The sequence below is a fragment of the Diorhabda carinulata genome, chromosome 2, assembly GCF_026250575.1.
Source record: "Diorhabda carinulata isolate Delta chromosome 2, icDioCari1.1, whole genome shotgun sequence".
In the NCBI taxonomy this organism is placed as follows: domain Eukaryota; kingdom Metazoa; phylum Arthropoda; class Insecta; order Coleoptera; family Chrysomelidae; genus Diorhabda; species Diorhabda carinulata.
In genome coordinates, this window is record NC_079461.1 from 11388456 (window position 1) to 11413583 (window position 25128).

A 25128-nucleotide genomic window follows, 5' to 3' on the forward strand; every position below is an offset into this window, starting at 1 on the left:
ACAAACTTTGATAAACCAAGGGTTGGAAGGGAAAAAGTTTGCAAACATCTCATCTACGATGTGACGTGAACCTTTGACAAAGTTTGGGACTTTACGAAGGCCGTTTTATGTGAGAGTACCTACGTCAAATGGTAATGATGTTCATGAATGAGCTTAGATAAAACGAACATATAGAGTTTGGAAGAAATTACAGTTGTAGCTTACAATTTCTGTTAATCTAAAAAATATAAGTTTGTTATCATATGTAATTAACTCAAAACAAAGATATTTAAACGATGAAAGATCATACAACTAAATATTCATCACCTCCTTTATCCAAGAGAAAAATTCATTTGGACGAACAATATTAGATTAGGATATTGAAATGTAATTGTACCGTGACAGTGTGGAAACACTATTTAATGTATATAAGTAAATACTTATATACATTTGCACGAAATAGGTCCGATATGCCAAATCTACCAACTGTCATATTAAAAAGCGAAAGAATATTCTGTTTGCTCTTTGGCATCGTCATCATCGATAAATTTGAAATGATATGAGAATGATCCTCAAGTGGCATTTGGGATTGAACAACCACGAAAATTTTGAGATATTTGTAATATCTTAGCTTCACCGACTACCTTATTGAATATTAAACACACTGTTTACTGCTATGACACACTACATCATTAGTTAGTTGGTGAGCTCCTTTGGATTCTGAAGACGATAACTTTGTTATCAAAACACGCGTCTGACAGACAGTCTGAAGTATGTTCAGTATGAGTATTAGCAGCGGTTCCAGAGATTCGAATAGAGACACTCTCCTATGTAATACAGAATGTTTCAGGACTTGATGCAAAAAATTTGTAGATGTTGTTAGTAGATGACTTTATTTTTTCTAACTGAAAATCTAAAATTCATGACTTTGGAGATATGTAAATTGTTAGATCGTTGTACATGCAAAAAACAGGGTGACCATTTGCTTCGAAGTACATAGAGAGCGAACAACTTTTGTTGGATTTGGATCATCAGGAAAGACCCATACAGTGGATTGTTTCGGGTATAGATCCATGATTCGTCGTTTCTCACGATCTTATAGATGGAGCCCGAAGCATGAATCTTTTGAAGCACCACGTTTTAATTTTTCAGCATTTATTTGCACAAATCGACAATTTAATGCGAGTGGAACTAATTCCCAAATATACCTCAATATCATAGTTGTCACATGACGATCTTGCATTATTAGTTATGCTCAGCATCGATGTTGTCTGTCACAACAGCCGATTTTGAATGACCTTCACAAGTATCTGTGAACAATTCAAATGGCAATTGTTTGAAAACAGATTCTGTGTACGTTCACCATTAAAAATGTCAAACTTTATGATGGCAATATTATTTGTAACATATTTACAGCAGTGTTGCCATTTTCCGAAACATAACTGGCAACCCTCGTATTCAAAAACGAGCAGTACATACAGGAGATATAAGACTTACCACTCTGCATTACTATGGTTTTTCACTTTTGAATTCTGGATTTTCTCTATTATTATTATGCTTAATGATGTTTTATCTCATTAAGACAAGAAAGTTCAGATCAAATATTTATTAGCAATGTTTTCCAAACATCAATCCAACTGATATCGATTGTGTGAAAGTTTGTAATAAGCACGTTCGTAGTATACCCCCTTCTTTGTATCATTCGCACCTATCACGGTTATATTTATTCTGGTACTAGTATATTAGTGAAATTTCTTTTTCCACTATTTTTATTGCTTAGTTTCTGATATCGATAGCAATCACAAATACTTGAGCCACATTTAGAAATTATAGAGTGGGCAAGTAGAAACTGTGAACATTTATCAGATCAATCTTCTGAGAAAGGAGTAGTCAAATTGGGGATGTGACACTTCGTGACAGAAGGAGGAAATACAATCTACAGACTGCATTTTGATGTCAGCTTACACCTTGATAAAGACTGGAATAAGGACAAAACTAAATCGCGTCAAAAAATATCTTATGTCATATTGTCGTTACTAAAAATTTTACGGCCGTAAATGATTGAATCTTCTTATACAGTGTCTAATTCCTTTTTTTATTTGCCGTTGCATATTGCCATTGAAAAACAAATATTTGATGAAAACTCGATACATTTTCACAATAATCTCAACGACGACTCACTTATACGATTGTAAAACAGAATCCAAACATTTAAACTGATTGAAATTTTAGTGAGAATTGCTCAACTCTCGTGCAAATATATTTCATAACTTATATCGATAAGAGCTAACATCTTTCATTTGAGATAGGAAACTTTTCAAACAACCCTCATATATGTATTAATCATAACCATATGGTAGACACCGTTGTTGATTCTCCATTTCTGTTCAACCACTCTGTAACTCAACAGTGAGAAACTTTGTGTTTCGCAATTCAAAATAATCACAGAATGGATGCTCCTTTTGTAATTTTTCCTTTGAAATATTATTTCCTGTGGCGTTAATAATGTTTTCATAAATTTTAGCGAAACTAGTACATCAGATGAACGTATTTACGGAGTCAGCAAAAGCGCCAGTAAGCGTAAACAAACTGCTTCGAATACTGCTCCAAGCGATTACGGTAAATTTTCAAAGTAATTTCCTTATAGCGAGGATTTGGAAAATATATTGGCAAAGAAATAAAAGATTGTCTCATATTTTAAACGTGTCTTCATCCAGGAAAACTGAATTTCGACTGAATTTAAATAATTTTATTGGACAATTTGGAGGATGGATTAGAATTATATTCATAATCAGAGAATTTATCTTTTGATTGAATTTCGCAGTTATGAAATTATAAGAGTGATTTCCTCTAGGTTTCTTCATACAGAAAAATAGAATAGAAATCCAATTATAAGACTGGTGCGATCGTAGGAAGTAAATAATTATAAAGTCAAGAATCATCTTATCAATATTTTAACAAAATCAAATAAACACAGGAATTGATTTTACGTAAGACCTATTCGATACAAATACATAGGAATTTTTCATTTAATTTCTACAACTCTACACAACTGCAAAAATGGTTCAATTGTAGGGTCATTGAAAAGCTTGTGAAGTCTCACCACGTAGTTTCTTCACTCTTGTGGTTATTGGAAAAAGAAGAAAAATTATTTTGAAAAGAAAAGATCTCTATAGAGTAGCAGATGCAGGAATTGCCCTCCAACGTCTACTTGGTAGGTCTTATATGTGACCTTTCACAAAATTCCATTATGAAGACAATAAATGGCAAAACTGACATATTATTAAAGACCAAAATAATATCATTTACGCATATGTTCTTTTTGTATGAGATTATGGTGGATCAATTCAAACATAAGCTTGTTAAATGGTATTGTAAGTTCTATTTGCAATGCATCTTCTTGCATAAATTTTCTTTAACCTTCGGCACACCTATAGTTGTCGCCTGAAAACACATATGTACGAATTACCAATTTTATTCACATACACATTATTATTATTATTAGATGTGTATTAGTAGTATATTATCAGTATCTCAAGGAAAAATTTTATTCTATTGGTTCTGTGGTACATGGTGGACGAGTAAATTTTCTAACATACTCATTAGAAATTACTCCATTGCAAATCATACAACGCTTTACGACTTGTGCATAATGCAAAGAAACATGGTGGCGCCTTTTTTCCTGATCATTCATGTTTAAAATTTGCTTGATCCTGTGAACCATTGCTTGTGTTAGATGCTGAATGGAAGTACGGTAGTGTTGGGCTAGTAAATTAGTAAAAATAAGTTCGCACACTATATCTTCTCTGTCGATCGTCAAATTATAAATTGTGATGATTTCTGGCGTTTATTCTATATTCTGCATTTATAATGTCTTCAGAACGAAAATTGGATAAAGCAGAGCAATATTTTTTCTTTGGTTTCGGCTCATAAACAAAAATAAAATGCTTTGGTGGAACCCAAATATTGTACATCGCGAGGGTCTCCCTCTTGTACAGGTAAAAATTTAGAATAGCTCTCGCTTGGTTTTCTCAAAGATGCCAACCAATTCCGTTAATCTAGCCACTCACTGTTATCAATGTAATGTGGTGATACATTGTAAATGTGAAAAAAGTTACTGGTGTTAAAACTAATGATAATTCACTACGATTCTGGAATTATTTTATGATAACATTAAGAAACAATAACAACCAAGGTTCTCTTGGGTTCTCGAGGTAAATTGCCCAGGTAAGATAGTCGACTTATAATACAAAAGTCGAAAATATTCACTTGATATTGTTCTTCATTCTGAGGAAGATAAGAGCTAACATTTATAACTAATCCAGATTCTACATTAAGAAATCATTGCTTCTCTCAATTCAAAGTATTTCTCCGGTACTGCGTCCTAGTATTGTCTTCTGGTTGGTAGCCCACCTCCAAATAAAAAAATGAGTATAATATAAGCGTATAATATAATCGTATCGATATTATTATTTCTCCAATTTATCAGAGGCATGATGCACGTTCCACTATCTTGTGTTGTCTTCGCCACAACTTGTTTATAATTTTCTCCTCTTGTTACCAGCAGAATAAATACTTTATCATGTAGTGAAAAAAATTTCTAACCAACTTTTCTCATCAAATTTCATTATCTTTTCTCGTAACTCTCCTTTCAACTAGTTACCACTGATTAATCCTCTTCGAGCATAAATTAGAAAGCGCAGTGAGTATCGATTTTGTTTCATGTACCTAGCCACTTGATTTTTTAACTTTGAAAAGTTGGCGTAGTACAGTTTGACTTTGTACTTAGTTTAATGAATTTTGTAACTAATAAAAATGGTAATGGAAATTCACTGGAAGCACTTCTTACTAAAATATTAGTTTGAAAAATGGATTGAAACTCAAAACTATTATTAAAATTAATTACTCTACTTTTATGATCTCTTAAATTTTCCAGAAAATATAATATAAATCACTGATTTTCAATAATATGATTAGAAGAATTCATAATTTTCGTACTCTTCACTTTTCTCTCTCTGGAAAGCCATATTTTGAATATTTTCTATACCACCTATACCACCGGCAGTTGTATCTGTATGAATTGTACCTGTATATTAGTGATTTCTGGAAACTGGAACAAAAGATGATTGCCTGCAATTTTATTCAAATTATTTAGAAATAATATTGCAGTTATGGGGCGAGAATGTAGAAAATTTGTATTATTGGAGATAGAGACAAATGGTTATTCGTCAATCCATATGGGTTGAGAGTGACTTATAACCTCGGCGTCGTAAACAAAGGTTCATCTGATTAGGTTTATTTCTATTTAAAAAATGATAATGTTTTTTATGAATAATTTCGTATAATCTAGCAATATTTCTCGACGTTTTGATCCTGAAGTTATAAATAATTAATTTTAATAAAACGATTACCCTTGCAGGATCGTAATTGATATTTTGTAAAGAGCGCTTGACAAACACAATGCAAGCAATTTTTTTCAAAGCTAAAACATTGCATACGAGGTGTGATAATTAAGTTTAGTTATGACTCGAGAAGTGATAATACGCATCTTGCTAGCAAATGGGCTCACTCTTCTAGGTTTACTTTAAACTTAAAATCGTTAAAGACTTGGGTTCATTTTTTGTGCATATATTTCTAGAGAAACTGTTTCAATTATGTAGTGAGTCATATAACAAGCACCATGTCATTCAAACTCAGTAAAATCAGCGAAAAAAAGTTTTGTCGAAAATACATTGGTTGTAATGGATTCAAATGGGGATATGAGTTAATAGAAAACGATTAACATAAGGTGCTGCTACTCTTATCATTCCTACCGTCGCGAATGTCCGGTTAATTGTACTCACTGATCGCATTCAACGTAAACCTAACCATTCGCGCGTTTTTTGTTAAGTTGTATAACAATTAACAACGCATGCGACCTACTATCGCTTGGTCACTAGAAGTCTAGCCTATCGCAGCTTCTGAATATGCGAAACTGTCATGTTAGCGAAACGTCAAGAGAAGACACAACCGACAACAGCCGAACAAACCAAAAACCGTTCATATATTTGACGATGCATACTGGAGAGTGGTTTATTGCCAGTCTTTAGGAAGAAAAGTTAAACGTGACCACCATAATTTTTTATCGAGGAGTCGATTTATGTGTTAAAATTTTAATATCGATGTTCCGAGTGGTCCGGAAGACATTTTTTATTGAAATCTTATTATTTGATGTCGTAAATTGACTCCACACTCTAATTCAAAGCAACTTTTACTTAAGTCACATTTTCGTATGTATAAAAGGGATACGGGGCTATTCGGCAAACCAAAACCCCCCTTTTTCATATAAGACGAATGGGTACTATTGAATTCACAATAAATTTTTCGCGCACACATAGTTCCTTTTCCTTACGAATATTTTCGAGTCTAAGATCGTGAATAATCCATTGTTCAACATGCCTGGTCATAATTTTTGAAACCAATATGATTTTTTCTAGAAAAATTGGAAACTTCGCGATTTTTTATTTCTTTATTCACTAAAAGAAGCAAGAACTGAAAAAACAATTTTCCCGGTAAATCGGTACAAGCTTACAGATAATTATTGATGGAAAGTAATTAAGAAGCCTTATTATAGTTCTATGTTTCTCATTAAAAAAGAAAACTTGAAAAGTTTATAAAAGTTCAAACTACATGAACTCAAATTATGATAATGAAGTTGAACTGTCATGATAAAAACGATTCATTAATTTTGGTTTATCGAAATAGTTGTGGAACTTTTTTTGAAAAAGGTCAATATAGATGGAAGCATTAGAATGGGGAAAATAAACTGAAAGATTTGTTGTATTGCATTAAGAATGACGCCAGAAGCTGGAGGAGAGATCTGGATATTTGAGAATGACTCTGAAACCAGTAAACAAAATTAACAGTAGTAAAAGTTGTTAGAAAAAGTCAAACAAAATGAAGATATCGAGACAGAGAGCGATGTCGATCGTTTTATTTTTCAATATTCACAGCATCGTAAATATCATCCAGTTGGCCAAAAAGTAACTAGATAGTTAATTCTATATCTTGAAGCGATTGAGGGTACACGTTTTCCGTATATGACTCGAACTTGCCAAAACGGATTTTAAGGATGCTGCCCCCAATCTAGTGACTCGATCTTGCTCTTTTTAAAAAGAGCTTGTCTTGGAGGCATAGAGAAGGCTAAGGTTAGCCGTGGTTAACTTCAGAAGATAATCAAGGATGTTTTGAAATCGCGGAAGCAATATTGGAATTGTTGTGTAGAATGGAAAATATTGTGAATAAAATGTTCGTGTAATACTTTAATCGCTTATTTTTTATCGATAAAATCCTCGAACCTACCTATCACATTTCATAATCAATCTTGGACAGTGTTTAACCGTATTCAAAGATATTACCATTGAATTATGACTGAATTCAACCAAAACTATAATGTGGTTATATTAATGAATACGGAAGTTTGAAAAAACTCTCGATTCGATCAGCTAATTTCACTCACATTTGTTTGGTGGCTGAGACAAAAAAAAATAATATTTCTCACTAGAGTTGTTACTTACATGCTATAAAAATTGTTTGGAACCGATAATGTTGAAAGTGCATAAGTTTCATATGTGATTTTGATGTATCAAGACTCAGTGATTACGATTGTATCCACTAGAATTGATCATTTTTATCTATGGTGGACGATATTTTTTGCTTACTGCCATTGAATAGAATATGAATCACGGCTACCATTTTTCATAATTCCCTATCATACAAGATATCTCAAGCCAGTTGAAAAAAAACAAGTATACGATTTTTAAATGGTACAGCGTTTACTCAAATTTGTAACTATGAATTTAACGCCTTATGGAGTTAATAAATTATTGATAAATATATAAATTAGAATAATTTGCGATTCATATTAACTGTTACTTCATAATTAGTAATTTTTCCCAATAATTCAGTATCCATCCATTCTGTAATATTCACCTGTTCGTGTAATTATAAAGGTATCAAGAGAAATACGTGTTCAGTTTATTAATTAATTTTAATACATTTTAAGAGCTTCCTCATTCAAATCACAACAAAAGAGACCAGACATGATGTGAATGGTCTCATTATTTGAACAGCTATTGATAAATCTAAACGTCGAACAACTGCTGTTATAATAAGAGCAGATAGATAGATACACTTATTCACTTGCCATTTAAATTGGGCGCCTTATCTCATCGACAAAAATACAAAAAAGTAGGTAATGTGAAAAGTATATTTTTTTCTAAAAGTTTCGATAAGTATCCTTTAAAAAACATTTAGTTTCTGTAAGCAATAAGTGGCTGTGGAACGACTTTAGCTCTCTTTAGAAAAAGGAAAATCTTTTGTAGAAACACTGGAGAAAAATGAAATGGCTAATATTGTTGGTAATATATGATGATTCAAAATCTGAACCTATGAAGTTATCAAATATTTCACTAACGAATGCAGCAGCCCATCAACTGTGTTCATTATCAATTGCAGATTTGATTAAGGCATGATTTAGAACTTCATGACTGAGTGACAAATGTGTGATAAATTTTTGGAACCATTTATGACAATTAATCCACAAAATAAATTCATAAGAATTGCTATATACAATATTCTGCAACTGCCAGTAGGACTGCTGCTCCCGATTTGGATACAGGTAAACAGATCTTAAGTACTCTTTAGCGTGTCTTAGACACCATATCAGATCAATATCAATAAAGACGCTACTTTTGACCTCAAAATCCGGGAAGAACTGATAAAAATGTTGTTGAAGACGAGATCACAGGGAAATTGGAAATTATTTAGCAATGGGAAGACAATGATAAAGAAAAAGAAGAAAACTTGTATTACAGTTTGTAGTCGTCATTATTATTATGTAATTATATAATCTCTTCAAATTTCAACGTTCATTATTTTATGGAATAATATATCCCAATAAAAGCATTGAGTAAAAATATACTTATTTTCTTTCTATTTGATTGGGAATTGATTAGTATTACCATAATTAGAGTTGAAAAATAAAAGAGTATTTATCCTAATAATTTAAAAATCACTTTTTCCCAAATGAATAAGAATCTATTTAGTTAATGAAAAAATTCAAATTATTTGAAATTATCTAATTACCAATAATTTATATATTTAATTTTACTCGGCGTGCTTTTCATCTGCGACTGTTCTGATTGCGAATTATGAAAAGCTCTTCAAATAAATGATATAGAAAATTGAATCCTCCACAATATGAAAAACAAATAGTATAGAAGCCACAGAAAATACATTTTTTTATGTAAGAAGCAAGGACAATAGGATAAACCTTATTACACTCGTAGTTCGAGTGGTACCTACCGTGCGGATGTGCCTTGTTAGCTGATTCCACAGGATTGCACTTCTCCAAAGAAAGGAGTCCCGTCAAATTTCCTCTGCCGTGTCCGTCCGAGCTACGTCTGCCTATCGAGTAGGTCTTGCAAATACTCCCGTAGGTGAGATTATGTTGGACAGCTCGGAAGATCATCTGCCGTGGTAGTATCGGTAAAACAGACTCAGACCAGCGACCTATCTTATATGCCTTAAGCTGCCAAGTTTCTGGTAAACTTTGTATCAGCTTTAAATACAAATGCTCTCTTCTGTATTGAGTTGAGCATCCTCAGAAAATGCTTGGTAGGCTAGTTTCAAAATGTGCGAGCAATACTCAAAGATGGACGAATCTGTGTCAGGTAGAGGATAAAAAGTCGTTGCGGGATATTCAAGTTTTTGGTCTTAAAGAGGGCTCCAAGTTTTTGCGAAACTGCATTAGCTAATTCGGCCAGGTACTATGACGGAACAAATTGCGAATTTGCAGAGATGGTGATACTTTATGTCCAGTCAGGACTAAATCCAAGGCTGAAATGCTTGCCTTCTTTGTAAAAATAGCAGTCTGGTTTCTTGCTGCATTAAAATCAATAATTTCACTTCCACCCCTCTTCAAAATGTTTCCAAGATCGGTATTGATGCTCGTGATCTTTCGTTGTCTACGAGATTATAATTTGCAATAAATGGGTAACAAAATTGATATTTTCTAAAATTTGACTTTGTAATATCTGTAGTTGTGAACACTCTAGAAAAGTAGGTTTAGGGTACAAAATTGAGATTTTATATCCAATTATCTTTCATTCCGAAATAGTTCGCTCTATTTAACTAATATTTCTGGACTATAAGATTAGGTTTAAGCAACAAACTTTGATTGGAAATAAAGTTTTTATACATATAACTCCAAAACCGAAAGAAAATAGTGGCAACAATGACCATTGTATTGAATCTCCTAGTCCGCACCTGAATTTGATTCGAATTCATGTTGCTTCAAAGAAACACAATAGGTTTTACACCATTTCACGCTTTTTTCAAACCGACAGTTAAATTGAAACTACAAAAGCGCATGAAACGTCCTAACAATACAACTCGATATTCAATTGAAGATTATCCAACAACGAATTTGGATCGCGCAAACACACGTACACATCAGGTGATTCAATAGGAAAATCTGATAACAGTAGTATCGTGGGCAATAATTAGCTGTCAATGGCAACGTGTACAGTTTATCGGTCGTCCTTTCAATACAAACTTTCGTAGCGCCAGAACCCCTTCTTCAAAGTCTCAGTCGGATGATTAGCCTGTTGTTGTGTCGAACACATGCCTCTCTGTTCACTCGCTCGTATAATCAAATTGTATTATTCCATAAATATTGTCAATTTCAGGTGAGAGCCTGATCGTTTTTAACCTCAAAACAGATGCAGTTATCTGTGTTTTATTATTTTATGTCACTGAAAATGCCATCTATATGAGGCTAGTCACATTCAGTTGTTATGATGTTATGAGTATAATACATGGTTTTAGAAAAATATTTTTGATGGAAAAATCAGGCTCTCGATCATAATCATATTGTGTATACGAGGGTAGTTTGACAGAAGAGTAATATATAATTTTTTTATACCACTCAAAAAATTATAGATATTCGTTTGATTGTAATGCAACCTTTGGGCCCTTTGTTGTGGTGAAAATAAAACTCTTATCTCTAACAATATTGTTATTTTTTTGGCAGCTCGCCATGAAAACGGCTCAGGAAATCACTATCATATTTATCATTTTGTCAATAGTGAAGATTACACAATAATTCCAAGACCGTTGTTGCTTTCTTACGAACATATTTCTCATATCAAGTTCATTGCTTCGACTGTGTTTTTGTTTCTAAGTCTAATGGTGTATCCAAGTTCAATCTTCCGTGGTATATCCATACATACAATATTCACAACAATGACGCGAGGTAGATTTTGATAAGAATCAAATAATCGTGATATCCTACTTGAGGATAGATTTTTTAGATATGAATTTTCTTACAAAATACTGTTCGGTTGAAATATTTGTTCAACTAGCTACCGCTGACTACAGGGGCGCAGATCTTATTAACCATACTGAACACACTGTTTATAGTTTTTCCAATATCAATTACATAAGACAGTTATGCAAAAAACAATATTTCATGAATACACACGGCACTCATATCAAATTAAGAAGTAAAAAATAATGTAGCTTGATAAGGTTCTAATAAAAATATGAAAATTTCACCTTGAATCATCACAAATACATATTTTGTTTCATAATTCGAATTGAGTTCGGTTATTTATACTCAAAACATAGCGATAAAATTAAAGAAAATATGAGATTCCAATATCCATTAACGTGTTAATAGCACCAACTTTCTTCTGTTATTCACGTATGCCCTTCAATTCCAAAAATGTCATGTTAACTGCAATGACAGTCTTACTGTGAGAGTAGAGGAAGAATACGACTTGTCAATTTTATACCATGACGGTCCCGTTCAATATATGTGGAATTTCTAAAACCGTTGGTGACACCAACACTCACAATTACACTGATTGTCACGGCGTTTTGATAACCAAGTTATCGTCTTCAGAGATTGAAGTTATTGAAACGCGCGTTGGTGTAGTGGTAGTGTGAACAGTGATTTTAATATATATATATATATATATATATATATATATATATATATATATATATATATATATATATATATATATATATATATGTGTGTGTGTGTGTGTGTGTGTGAAATGTGATAAAAAGGAGACTGATTGTTCAGTTTGTACTAATCTTCACATACTTTGACGCAGTGGAATTCACGAAGTTGAATTTGCTTCGATTAGCGTTTTGTCGATGCCTAAACATAATATTAATAAACATATCATCAATTTAGGTATTCCTTGTGAATGTAAATTATTTTTTCATGTAAAGGTACCCCATTATAAGAATATCAAGTTCGCTATAGTATTCCTTCTGAGAAACAATTCTAATATCTAAAATTATTAATATATTCATTGTATCTATTTGATCATAACGTAAACACATTTTAGAGATGAACCTGACATTACCAAAAATAAAAAAAAAACAAATTTTATTCAACTAACATAATTTTGTTGATTTTATTACTTGAGTTTCTTCATGATAAAGAATTTACATACAATTGTGTTGAGAATTGATAATGTGTTCAGCAAAAGTATAATTATGGATAAACAATTTTAAAACTTTTCTTGAACATTATTATCTTTTCAGAACATTTAATCGATATTCCTAGAATACTGATAGGGTAACTTTGCATTTCCACTTAAATTTCTGGATAATATTTCAATCGTAGTGATTCTTATTTATATTAGGTGATTTAATTTGAAATTAGTTAATTTATTCACGACATTCGAATTTTTTGACATCTAGGAAAATCCTTTAGCTTGTCTACCCGTTTTAAATTCATAGAAACAGCTACACTTATTTTAATAAATTTGTACAGACCCAACTTGTTTGACCCTGTAGCGTTTCCATGAGCTTTTCAACTCACATCTCTTAATATGAATGTTAATTCGAAGCTTTTAGTTTGGTTGATAAATTCTCAAAATTTCATTCCATTTATCTATTAGAGTATTAGGAAATCGCCTTCAAATATTATGCCGATGTATGACAATGCAACAATCAGTAGATTCGTTATTGGTTCTACCAAACTCCAAAAAGCTGCTGATTGTTTATACATTTGGATAACTCTTTCTAAGTGATAGCCTTAATGTTCTTCGGTTAAAACTGTACTACGTTTTGTTTTGCTGCAAGAGTGTACAGGCCAAGAGGGTCAGTTTGTTTCTTTTTCTTCTACGCTTTTTACTATAACTCTCCATCCGTTTCTGTTCTCTGCTCTTTCTCTACAAACAGTTATTGTATCAAAGGGAATGTGTCTCGCATGAAAAAACTCGTACGTGATACACGCAAAATTACGTTTTTACAAGGCGATTTGCAGGGGACGGTTGATACTTCACACAGATGAAATTTTATATTTTTTATAACAATTTTTCGCCTTTTTAGTTCAATAATTAGGCACATTTGAGTGATCGGGTGACTTTAGATCAAAAAATTTATTTTGTATTTGATCATTTTCAAAATCTCACCCTTTTTTGTATTCCAGGATTTCGTTGACTATTTTCAACCCTGTATTGATATTTTTTGAAATGAGAAAGAAGAGTGCTACTCCAAAAAATAGAAGAATACTGGGTGTTTTGAGATAGAGAGAGAGAGAAATGCTTTCTTGTCAAAAAATTGTTACAATTTGTAGACAAAAATGAATGACGCTTCACATAGTTTCAACATCATAGAGACTTGTGCATTATTTTAGCAGCAGACTTATTATTTCGTGCTGCAATGTTACTTACAAGATTTGTGTGATGTACCAATTAATGCACATTGGTTTTACTGTACTATAATTTTACTTTTTAACCATAAAACCACTCAAACAAATATTTAACATTTTGAACTGAAAAATATAGAACAATTTATAACCGCCGATGATAATTCAAAGAAAACCATAACTGGGTAAACACACGTCTAAGCCTATGACTCCATACAATAAACTGATCACGAGCAAAGTGGCCGGGCTTCAGACGAAAATGCACATTTCTTAGCTAGTCGATTTACTTCTAAATCGACTTCTAATTGCTGAAACTTGATAAATAAAATTGCTCTATGATGAATAATTAATTAATAATTGATTCTGTTGTTGTTGTTATTGATGTTTATTTTGTGAATTATTTTGGTATTAGAAAAATGTCAACATTTACGCATCAATAGGCATCAATAGTTACAGTTGTATATAATAATGTTTCACTGATTTCGCGTAATTATCCAGGTATGTCTTTAATGATCTAATGTTTTTTTATTTGTTTATGCTATTTCATTTCAAGTAAACAATAAAATGAAATAAGTAAAAAGACCTTCCCAAGAACTATTTCTACAATAAATAACATAAATGATTCTGTTAACAAAAAACATAGTTCAAAGATAATGTCAAAGACGCCTCCGCATTCGCCAAATTTTAGAGTTCTATTATAATCGGACAGTACCGGCTTCACGGTCCGTGTCGTGGAGAAGTTCATAACAATACTATTTTCTGGTATAAATATTAGTAACTTATGTTAGTGATCTGATCGTGGGATAAAACTTACGCAATATTTTTGACAACATGTGACTGATGTTTGTTTTTTTACCAATTATATAATAAGATTATTGTCGAAAACATTGTTTTAAATATTTTGCTACAATTATTTATTCCATATTTAGTGATAATAATTATATAAAAATAATTTGTCATACATAATATTGAATCATTAAATTGAGAATAAATATCGGCAAATGGAGGAAACAGCTGCGAGGAATTTTCAAAAGACATAAATTCCAAGTAAGGGATCCAGCTAAAGACTATACCGAAAATTTAAAACTTCAGTTTGTGTTAACTTCCAACTTTTTAAAATCATTACAATTCCACTGGCAGTGCTTAATGGCCCTTGAAAGTTTTCTTCTATGGGGTCACGTAACTATGAGTAAGACCATTAATATGATTTACCAGGTTTTTCGAGTTCGGAAGTTTCTCAGTTCCTAATTTCCTGAATAGGTAGGTGCAGCGACTTTTATGCCCATTACAAGTGAAAAATCAAACGATTGTCGAGATGAAGTCACTGATTTAAAAAAATATTCTCACCAAAGTTGATTGAGACACATTTAGTTGAGAGTTTTAATATTAAATCAGATTTATTTTGAAATGAGCATAATTGTTGTACAGAGTTGAAAAAATATGAACCTAAAAGAAATGAATTGATATAAACGATTCATTCTCAAAGTTGTAACCAGAAGAAATCGATTGAAGTGGGAAACCTTATTCATACCATTGTATTTGTTCTCTTTTCTAATTCAATCCGGTATGATATCTACATCATTGTGAGTTAATAGTTATTCATGTATCAAGACAAGTCATACTTTTCTCAACTGTTTTAAGGCGGCTCTAATTATAACTCTGCATAAACGAGGAAATAAAAATCAAGCATCGAATTATTGCCCATTTGCATTGGTCAAAAAGAGGCTTTAATCATTTTTGATTAAATATAAAATACTTACTACCCATCAATTTGGGTTTTTAAGGAACAAATGCACAGGAGATTTTTCCAAGGCTTTCGAATGTGTTAATCATAATATTTTAATTGACAAATTGCAGTACTACGGTTTCAAGGAAACACCTTTCGCATGGTTCAAGTCATACCTTACCAACAGAAGTCAGCTTGTTAGGGTTAATACAACGATGTCTACTTACAAGCCAATGGAATGCGGAGTGCCTCAAGGCACACTACTAGGCCCTATTTTGTTTCTTCTATTTATAAACGACATCGCCTATCAGTGGTACAATATGTCTATTTGCAGACCACACTAGTTTCTCTTGGAGCAACCCTGATTTCACGATACTTCATAGGACCATATCAAATGACATAATCACTTTTAAATCATGGTACGATTCTAATATATCTCAACGTTTCTAAAATTCAAGTTTCATCATATAAATTTTTTTTTTATTACGTGACACCATCATTGTCTTTGTCTAATCTGTAAAATTCTTAGGGCTTGATGTGGACAATTCCTTGAAACAAGAATTACATATTGCCGCCTTATCTGAAAAACTCAATTCCTCCCGTTTTGCGTTGAGACAATTTCCAAAGAATTGAAGGTATCCACCTCCTTAACAGATTATTATGCCCTCATTGAGTCTCATCTCCAATATGCCTTCTGGGGTACGTATGGTGCGACTCAATTTTAGCAAAATAGAGAGCTGTTAGATATTTACTAGGACCAAATTTCTTCAAAAGATCAAAAATTCTGACTCTTCCTTCCTTATTCATCTTTGAATCCGTTTGTCTTATTCATAAGCACGCTTCTCCAATTTCATAAAGGTCGTTGCACGGCTATTCACTTAGGAATGCGGAGCACGACCTTCACCTACTTACTCCAGAATTAATTTAGGGCCCAATACTATCATTATTTATTATGCGAAACACTTATGCACTACTCAGCTTAGAGCCGGTATTATTTACCTATCCGGGATACAAAGTATCAAAAGGATTAGGCTCGGTTCACATAATGAACTTGCGCACTGTGTGGCAAGTAATCAGTATTACATCCTTCTGGATGTTGGCGAAGGTGTTTTTTGGTAATACCAATTTGGCGATGCTATCGTGCAGGGTCTTAGGCACGACGTCAGTTGTTGACATAATAACTGGGACTATTTCCACATTTTCGCTGTGCCACATCTGTTTAATCTCAATTGCGAGTTCCGCGTATTTGTCCAGTTTATCCTGGTGTTTGTTGAAAACGTTATGAGTGTTCGGTATGGCTACATCGACAAGAAGGACTGAATTAACTCTTCTATTAACCACCAAGATGTCAGGTCTGTTATTAGTCACCTGTCTATCAATGATAATGGACCTATCGTAGTAGAGTCTAAAATTCCTTCTGCGGCTGGTACTTGTAATACGGTGTATACATATTGAGAAGACCGAACTTGTTGGCCAGTTTCTGGTGGATTATGTTGCACACTTGGTTATGCCGGTGTAGATAGTCGGTATTAGCTAACACACTACAAGCAGATGTTATATGCAGGATGATCTCTAATGTTTGTTGGCACTTTCTCCATTTGTCATATTGAGTGTTTGGATCCTCAATAATATTTTTCTTGTAGTTATTGGTGTTAATAACTTGATTCTGGACAGCCATCATGAAGCCTTCAGTCTCTGGAAAGAGATTGCCGCTAGTAAGCCATCTGTTTGAGGCTTCCTTGTCAACATACGGTTGGTTGAGGTCATGATGATGTCTACCGTGTAGTGCCTTTCGTGACCACTGTTCCAGCTTCTCGGTGTCCAATACTATATTCAAGTCAGATTATGGCGATGCGAGGTTGAGAGGTGAACAATTCTTATCCGCGTTGGATATAATCCGGTGCAGAGTTCAGACTTCCGATTTAATATGAAAGAATTCACGTCGTTTCATTACCTGTCGAGAGTGCAGGTTGATAAGGTCGATCAAGCCTCTTCCACCTTCCTTTCGGGGTAATGTTATTCTAATAATGGATGACTTCGGGTGGTAGTTGTTGTTCTTCGTCATCATTGTTCGTGTCAACCTCTGAATACCTTCTAGCTCTGTTTTCGTCCACTCCAGGAGTCCAAAAGAGTACGTTAAAACAGGTGGGGCATAGGTGTTGATTGCTTGGACTGAGTTGCCTGCATTTAATTCGGATTGCATAATTGACTTCACTCTTTTGGTGTATTGATCCTGGATTCTAGCTTTTGCCAGCTTGTGGTCCAGCAGCTTAGCCTGTTGAAATCCTAGGTATTTATAGGTTTCTCCGTTTTCTCTGTTGGAAAATTGCACATCTCCGTTGATGATAAACCTTTCTCGATACGTAGTCTTGCACTTAGACAGTCCAAACTCCATATTTATTTCGGTGGAGAATCAATGTGTTATATCGAGAAGGTGATTGATTTGATTGTTGTTAAAAGTAAGCTTACAATAGTTGGGTGAACTTTGTAAATCCACTATCAAACGATTTTTTATAGTTCACCAAAGCAGTGTATATATTCAGGTGATCTTTCTGTGCTTGCCGAAGTATCATAGAATACATAATAAGCTGTTCTTTGCATCCTTGATGATCTCTTCTGCAACTTTTCTGTTCCTCTGCTAGAATATCATTTTCCGCGACGTGCCTATGAATTCTATTAGTGATTCAAGCTGTAAGTATTTTATATGTGGGTAGGCACGTGATAGGTCTCTACTGAGTGGGGTCTTCCGTCTGGGAGCCCTTATTTAGTTATTTTTATATTTGTTGTTTAGTTTTTACAAGATTTTGTCTACAAATTGTAATAATTTTTTGACAATAAAGCATTTCTCTCTTCTGTCACTTTTTGTCTTGAGACTGGAGACGAATGACAAAAAAGAAACCTTTCGGATACGTTATATATAAATTTTTTTTCGATATAGCTCAGATTCAGCATTACTTAGCGAACATATTTGGAAATGATGCAAGCAGAATAGGTTATGAGTGCCGCGTTTAGTTACACAGCATATTCTCAAAAATAGGCATGCAAGTCTTATATATTTCCATTTATTCTTAGTGATATTAAAAAAACAGTTTGAATTATTCGTAATGCTGAAAAATTGTAAGCTGTTTGACGTTTAATCGTCTGTTGTAGAACATGAAGGCGATGGCAGTTCAGTTTTTTCAGTGCCTACGCACTAAAAGGCGATTTCATCTATCGACTCACCTGTATAATGTGTTACTTTACTGCCGATTAGCCCATCAAAAATAGCTGTAGCTAATTTTCGGTTACAGCTAGTGAAATATAAATATATTTGAATCAATTCCCACTAGAATTTTTTTTGAGTCGATCTCTCAACAAACTATGCGATTGTTAATTAACAGAATTTTGTCAATATTTCTTCATGCTTAGATAATTTTGAAACTTTTTTGCTTGGTGGAGCTTTTATATACATATAAAACAAGGATACAAACAATTATTTACTAAAAAAATAGTTATTTATGTAATATGTGTGTAAAGTAGCCTCCTAAGAACGAACTGTATACTATATTTTTTCTACTACTGAAAATTTTATTTTATAGAAATTATGAAGTTTAATGGTAATTTTCTTTATGCACTAGTGCGTAAAGTAAATTTAATTTTTCATTAGAAGAAACTATAACACCTTTGTTGATTCCTATTTAAAAAAATTGAATGAATTAAATGATGTATTAATATTGTTCCATTTACTTTGAGTAACCTTTTTTTTGACTCACTTACTTGCTTTTTAGACGGTGCTTTCAAACTAGCTATGGTAGGATGAGAGCTATTTTCAACGACATTTTAAAATTATAAATAATACCGCTCTTTGAGGATATTTTTTTTATAAATTGAAAAATATATTTAAATTTACGAGCTGTAAGCCATAAACCAATTACTATTTTTTGAAAGGTGTTCAATTGTTCATATCTTACGAAATTTTGTATTGGCTAATCCCCTCAATTTTGGTAACAAAAAAAACATAGATTAGAACTTAAATAAAAAACTTTCGGTTGATTACATGATGTCGAATAAGAATTAAAAAAATAGAATGTTATGATTACCTCATCTATTGAAACATCTCATAAATGAATCGAACTGATATTGGATATTTGTATTTAGATTGAATAACAAAAATATCCTTCAAATAACCAATCTACTATCGTCCCTCTTTTATAGCCGACGCATGATATCATCTTACATATATCCATTCAATGGGCATCTTTCTACGAAACTTACACAAAAGCGTCGAAATATATTACAACATTATCCTCTTAAATGTGCTGATAAAATTCTGAATTGAGAGGCTTGTCCTTCTTTCTATTCCACTTGAGTGCTGTATGCCAGATTTCACGTTTTTGTTCACTATTTTATGGGAAATATCCAAGTGAATTCATAAACAGTGTTCTCATAGTGACCTTAAGAATAGCTTTTGTCCAGAAGACCTTGGTCAAAAGCTTTGGGTTGTATACTATTTTTTCATAATTTGCGAATTTTTGACATATCCTAAAACAAGATTTCTACAGTTTAAATAGAGCAAAGAGGGCTAGAAACCGAGGAGAAAAAGTTAAGAAATATTGAATAAAAAGAAAAAAGAAAAATTGTAACAGCTGAAAGAGGAGATGAACAAACAAGAAAAGAATCACGTGTGCATGAATGGGAAATTGAGATGGGAATATTTGACGTCAAATTTCCTCAGCGCTATATTTGAATTACTCTCCTAAGGTTACGCTAAGTTTAACGGAAACCCTTAGAGTTTACTGTGACACTACGTTCGATAAAATCAATCCTTGCTCTATTCCAGAGAGGATAAAATCTTACTTGGTAATAATTATGTGCAATTCATGTATTTCCAAAGTATCGTCGGTAATCAATCACTTAGCATTTTTTGTGCCCATCTTGCACAAAATTTGTGGTAGTCTAGCTTCTGTTTCACAACTTGTATGCCCGTTAAATTTATAGAAAACTGAACAAAACCTCAGTATTTTATTACATTGCTCAAACTGCGATTGATTGTGTTACTAAAGTCTGTGTTTTTTTCAGAATCAGTAATATATTAATATTATGTGGTATTACGGAAAACTATCAATTTATAGGGAATTTTTTCACATTAAATTGTAACACAAAAAAAACAATTAGTTGTAATGTCATCACAGAATAGCAGATTGATAATAAAAAAACGAATCTAAATAGATGTATATCTATCTGTAAGTCCAGTTTCTGCTCCTGTTATAGTAAACCAGTGTTTCTTTTGAACGTGAATTTTGATACGGCTGTCCACACACTAGATAAAAGGTGGAACTTGGAACTGCTACTGTCGGAAACCTGTTTCAATGGATTTCTTCTAGTTATTGCTCCAATTCAACACCAGACACTTTTACTTTTTTCTTCAATTCTTTTTCTGTTGGATTTGTTAGCCTAAATCGCTACTCCACAACATTTACACGTTTCTTATTCCCACTACCAAGACTTGTTGCCTCAGAAGTTGTGGACGACATGTTTGTTTTTCATCTTTTTCTTCTCACGAGAAGTGTAAAATTGTTAAAATAAACAACAAACTGAAAATATATTTCAATGCTTTGGTGAGGATTACAGTTTTTACTTTCTACTTCTCAATATGCACTTTCTTAGACGATTGCGTATAGTCACAAAAAACAATCATTTACTGAAGTCAGAAGGTGGAGACCATCTTTACTTACCTATCTATTACCATCTATTATATATCTTCCAATATCAATTACAGAAGACAGTTATGCGAGGAACAATCAATATTTCATAAATACGTACGCCACTCATACCAAATTAATAAATGAAAAAGAATGTTTACTCCCTGTATAAAATTTGGTAAACATCTAACAATCCGTCAGTCCACGTCGACTCATTATCTTCACTGTTTACCAATGAAAACATCGAATCGTATCATAAATGAATTTCTATTGGCCGAAGCCGTATGTTCAAAATTAATTCAAAATATTCCTGTCAGACAGTCTGCGATAAGCTGTGGAGTCGTTTAGTAAGATTGATTTAATTCATAAATTTCATTAAATAAATAGAAATAGGGTTTTCTTTAGACCATGAGCGAATGAAGACAATGAAATTGCATAGTGTAGTGAGACTAAAGACAGGTATGAATTTAATAATAAAGATTTAGATATAAAAGCATAGCAAGTTATTCGAAATATATTCGAATGTTTGTAAAAGGAAAATATTCAGAAATCTGATGATGCAGTCATAATAAGAATTGTACAATTAACTGGAGTAAATAAATTTATCGAGTAGTCACGGGAGGGGTTGCTGTGTAAGGTTGAGGGTGAATTTTACTTCAAATTTTTGTTTATTCCAGGTAACAGATATCTAGAAATATTAGAAAAATATTTACACGCGCTAAATCTGAATTGGAATCAGCTGGGGTATCAGAACGACGGAGCCCCACCACACGGTAGTGTGCTTGTAAATAACTTTTTACAGACTCATTTTGAGGACCATTAGATTTTTTCTTTGGGGTGGTATAAAAGATATAGTGTCTAGTTCGCCGCTAACTACAAAAGAAGATTGTCAGGAAAGTGTTCGGAATGCATTTCGAACTCTTTCACCGCAAGAAATATGAAACGCCACTCAACACGGGTTTTTAAGAAGAATCCCTAAATGTTTGGAAGTTGGGGGCAACCATTTCGAACATTTACTATAGTTTAATTTTTAGTTTTGTTCTTCTCCTCTTAGTGTAGTGTTTTTAAATATTTGTTAATTGACTAAAGTATTTCAATTTTTGATTATTGACGTTTCGTTATTCGTAGTTCGCAATCATCAGGTGACAATTAAAAACCATGAAAATTTAAGTTTTTTCAAGTTTCTAGAAAAACCGTTAATTTGAGATATGTGAATTTACTAACGAAGTCCCCTTAATTCAAAGCGTATAATCTAATGGTAAAAAGAAAAATGGTAGCTGCTATTTGAGAAAATTGAGTTTTTTAGAGAGCGAAATTAGGCACCATTTACTGAACACCCTATATAAATTTTTGTCAAGGTTTTTACAAATTTTGTAAGCTGCTGGTATTATTTGTCCAAATCCCAAAAATATTCACTTAGAAATATAATTTTTTTAGTGGAGAGCTGTAATTGTCCAAAAATTTCGGAAATGTGAAATAATTGAAGTATTGAAATTTTGCGTAGATTCCAAAAATTCTATAAAAACCATAACATTATGTTTGGGTCCACTACCGATATAACCGGAAGATTCAGAAGACTGAAATTATTTTAGCTCAAACGAGCATTTCCGAAAACTCATGCAAACAAATTTTCAGAACACTAGCTCCAGTACTTTCCCATATGCATATCGATGCAGCTCGTCGTAAAGGACCTTGTATAATGCCGTGCAATTGATGAAGATTCGATTGCCTTTTAACGAATAGTTAATCTTGCATAAGATATACACATATTTTCAAAAGTATTACTAAAAACAAATTTAAAAAATGAGGTGTCTACGCCAATGGTAGATCAAAAAAAAATTCGGCAAGGGTCTTTATAATCTGCAATTGATATTGGAAGAACTATTCCAGTGCTACATTTAGAGCATTCGCGTCCATCACAACTTGCCCTTTTCTATATTTTCACCTTTCAACTATAGATTTAATATTTTCTAGTTTTCTCGTAATATATCTCAACATGTTTTATAAAAGAAATTGTAAATAATGGTATACAATTTTCCAAAAAAAAATGTACAATAAACGTGGAAACTCTAATTTATCAAAAGCTTCCACATCTCATATACTATTTTCCAAACGAGACGACTATTTTATAATTTCAGTTGTTTTAGAGATATGCATGAATATAAAATTACATAACACAATGTATTTTATTTCGAATCTGATACTATGTAGACACAAATGAAACTGTATTTCACATTTTAATTTTAATATCATTCAATTTTTTGTTATTTTGTTCTAGTGAAACATAAATTGCTGTCATATCTTACACTCAATTCTGAAGTTTTTAGTGTACAAATAGAAAATTAGGTTTAGTCTATACAGACAATGCATTGGTTAACAGTTAATGAAATGTTCAATTTCAATAGATAATTTCTTTAATTATATTTCAAATTAAATCTTCGATATGAATATCAACTTATTCAATATACTTTGAAGCTTCTACTAGTTAGGAGGTAATCTATTTTTTCAAATTAATATCGTAATCAATTTTTATCCAAGCATGTACAAGGTGCTTCGACAGCGCTGGTCATTGGCATTTGAAACAAATAAAGAATATAAAGGTAACATAGTGTTACAAAATCATATCATAATACATATATAAACTATACTCCAAGACTTCCTTGATTTCTGTCAAGCTGTTGAGTGTCAAGGCTCAGTTTCAGGTTACAGTGAACATATGTAGTGAAATATTCTCTGCAGTCGGTGAATATGAGCTGACGGATACAGGAACATCAGAAATTTGACAGACAGGACGACTCTCTGATAATATCAAGTAACCGTTTTATTAATACGGAGTCTTCTAATTGTCATCTCTCCTGCTACAAAAATTTAATCTTGGGGTCATTATCAATCTGCACTAAAATATCATAGGGGTTGTTGGAGGCTTCATTGTTGATTTGTTTCCATTTATTCCAGTGTACAATGGAAACCAGATAAGAGACACTATTATATCATGAGAGTTTGGTAGATGTCTATTTGTTTGACTATAGGGTGATCGGTGAATATGATTTTATTGACAAAAGAGGTACATATAGGGTAGAAAATATATTAGAAAGAGGAGGAGCGATTTTTTATGAAGAACTTATAGGAATACTTTCTTCACAAGTACACTAGGAGATTCATATTGTATACGGTAAATGAAGTGTCCACTATAGAGATATTTTTATATAAAAAGAAGAAGAAAACAGTGAAGGAAGGTGTTCAAATAAAGATTGGTATTCTGTACAAAGGTTAATAAGTAAGTTGGGATCGAGCATGTAAATAAAATAACCATAGTCAAGCTTGGAACGGATGAGACTCTGCTTATATTAAGTATGTAGAAATTTATGAATTCTTAAACCTTCATATCTGTTCTGACATGAATACATATAATGCAATCCACCGGTATAGATTATGTCACACAAGATTATCTGAACATTTTTATGATGGAATTTTTCGGATTCCTCTTCTTTTAATGCATATCCACTGATGGATAACATTTTCTATCGCTTCTCTATTTCATGCGGTTTGCATTAAGGATTGTAAGTACTGAAGTCCTTTGCATTGCCTAATGTTTCGCAGCCAAGATATTTTCTTCCTTCTGATCCCTCTCTTTCTTCAATTTTACCTTTGATCAGTAGGTGCAAAAATTGATATTTGTTGTTTCGCATAATGTACCCTAGGTACGCTGTTTTTCTCTTCTTAATCAATTCAAATAATTTACGTTCTTGCCGATGCGTCTCAAATTTTTTTCGATTTTCAATCTAACCGTCCAAGGCACTTATGTCTCTTACGCACTTTCGGAATATTCTTTGGTGTATGATTCCAAGAAATATTTCTGGGGTATGGCTCGTCAGGATAATAAGTCTATGGTTTTCGCATCTTCTTGCATTTATCTTCTTAGGCAAAGTAGAGCTTAACCGTTGCCTGGTGTAGTGACCTGTCTCATATATGATGTTTCTCATCGAGGAGTTGGGGTATTTCTGAAGGAATTCCATCCGGACCAGCCG

General features: G+C 32.7%; 1 protein-coding gene across 1 annotated transcript in view; it reads left to right on the plus strand.

Annotated features, from left to right (window-relative positions):
- The window catches only part of LOC130903512 (limbic system-associated membrane protein-like), a 1047744-nt gene that overhangs the window by 866096 nt on the left and 156520 nt on the right, over positions 1–25128 (plus strand). The window lies entirely within an intron of this gene.